Genomic DNA, 2,632 nt, shown 5'->3' with positions numbered 1-2,632 from the left:
AATTGGCTAATAAAAGGAAATAACTAAATAAAGCTGCAGAGAAACAAATAGGCAGTAATATCTAAAGCTGCAGTTACTTAATATGGCCACATGATGGCCCCTTTTCCCCAAAAAAGACACATCAGCTATTTTCATACAGCACGAGGACACAGGTTGATCCTGAGTCATCAGTCTGCTTTTTACAGATTTGTTTAAGTAAGCTGTTTACTGACTGGGCTTTATAAGCAATGGGACAAAGAATGGCTTAAAATATAACTTGGTATACAGGACAGTTGTATGGTTTTATGTGAACCAAAATGCCCTCTCATTTCAGTCAACGTGTACATTTAACTCCTCCTTGATTTGAACATGTCATGCATTTATGGCTCTGCCAGTTCAGCATTTTATAAGCATAATCAAAAAATCAACTCATTTATTTTAAATAATGCTGCAATGACAGATTTCCTTTTGTTTTCAGTTGAGGCCTAAAGCAAAAAACCTCTGCATCCTGTCTTACTGCCACACCTTGTGTCAGATAATGGGAATCTGGGTTATTTACGTGTCTCGGCAAATCCTCTAATAGGCTGTGAGTCCCCTGTGGCTCTGGGGCCCTCCACTTAAGCAATGCCTACCTACCTGTGTGAGGGTGTGTCCACTTCACACACTCGGCTGCCCTAATGGCATGAACCTACTGTGGCCCTGCCTCATAGCACTGTCAACTAGAGCGCGACCGATATATCGGTGGGCCGATATTATTGGCTGATATTAGGCATTTCCATTTTTAGGATTTTTTAAAATTTCATATCCTAAGTTTGTATTTTGATACATTACATTTATTAGAACTTTAATATATTTTGATGTTCCTCTGTTCTGTTGTAACAATAAAAGAAATTATTATCATATTATTTTAGTGACAACTCATAAATAACTACAAATAACTAATGTTAGGGAAATCTATTTGATTTTTTTTTTTTTACGTATTGGCCGATATATCGGAATATTAGGTTTTAAAAAAAACAAATATTTGTATCGGTATTTGTCTTAAAAATTCTTTATCGGTCTGGCTCTACTGTCAACCTGAGGCTTCATCGTGCTCCTCCAATCACTCACTCACACTCCAAATATGGAGATTCCCAACCTGTAATCTGTGATGTGGAGATGACAAGTGTCCTCCCCTGAGGCAGATCTTAGGACCTGCTTTGTGTGCATGCTGTCGTGTGTGTTAAGCTTAAGTTTCACCAGGCTTTTCTTGTGTGACTTCATTGTTCTCAGTGTCAGGTTTCCAGTTTCCTTAATGTGAAGTACAGATGAATACTGCAAATGTCCAGGGATTATTTTTAATGCCCTTAACAGTTTGTGCTTTGACGTCATTGAAACTACATAGATAGGAGAAACTAAAAAACTTTTTTCATAATTCTGTTGTAGTATTATGTCTTCAGAATCAGAAATCGGACTAAAATGTAGCGTATCTGTATTGTGATATTTAAGTTTGAGTGTGCAGGTGTGAGGGCACGATAGGCTGTTTTTAAAGTCTGTTTGACAGTTGAATGTCCGGTTGGCATTGGACAGTGGTGGTGCGTGTGACAGCGTCATGGTGCATTTGTTGAGCGTTAGTGAGGGTGTGGTGGGTGGGGGGCAGAGGTTTGGAGGTGGACGGTGAGCTGACAAAATGAATAGTTCCATCAAATCAGGGCAAGACCTTAACATTTGCATTTCCACTGAATCAGAGCTCGCGAGGAAAGAGCCCTCCATTGAGGGGAAACTTGTTTGACGTGTGAATGAGCGAATGCGTCAGGCCTTTGCCGAAACACATTCATGCCTTCACAGATTTGGACAGTCCTTTTCGCTTAGAGCCTGCTGGAAAACTCAGGCCTTCTTTAGTCACTTTTTCCCCCCGTGTAGGCTGCTTGGCAGTCAGGCCCTCCTGCAGTCAGGGTTGGACTAGCGGCGGAGGGAGAACGGCTCGTTGCTCACTCACTCTTCTTCCTCTTGACCTTACTGTACTGGATGTCTTTACCCTCCAAAAATCTTTAGAAATGGCCCCCGAGCATCAAACCGGTCCTTGACTCTACTTTGCGCCGGAGATGTCAAAGAAGACAAACCCACCCACTTTTGGCAGACTATTTTCCAGAATAAAGTTTGCTCACCTATTTTCTCATCTAAATTCATACCTGGCCTACACATCATACTAAGCAACTTTAGAACAATGTACTATAAGTTTAAGACCTGTATGTACAAGATGTTTTTGTGTCTCCACAACTTGTCCAACTGGTCCAATAAGCATTTTACCCAAGTGTGATGAGGAAACATAAAACGTCTTCTTCAGCAAAGTAGGAGACATCTTGTATCCAGAAGTTGAAATATACAATGAAAATATAGAAAGATATACTATAAGTTAATCTAAGGAAATTCTAACCAGGTAATTGAACTTTTCTTGGGGATAAAATCACATTGGAGATTATTCCAGGCAAAGTCGACTATGGCATGTGTCTTACAAAATGTCTGGAGAGGGTGTCTATAATGCTTTTTTTTTTAAAGTAATTTCCTTATGATGATATTCACTTTTTAAATTGAATTTCATGCCTTTATTTTGACAGCAACAGTAGAGAAATGACAGAACATAAGGGGAAAGAGAGATGAGGAATAACATCCC

The sequence above is a fragment of the Etheostoma cragini genome, chromosome 20 (genome assembly GCF_013103735.1).
Source record: "Etheostoma cragini isolate CJK2018 chromosome 20, CSU_Ecrag_1.0, whole genome shotgun sequence".
Classification (NCBI taxonomy): domain Eukaryota; kingdom Metazoa; phylum Chordata; class Actinopteri; order Perciformes; family Percidae; genus Etheostoma; species Etheostoma cragini.
The sequence above is the reverse complement of the archived record's forward strand: the minus strand, read 5'-3'. Positions refer to the sequence as shown.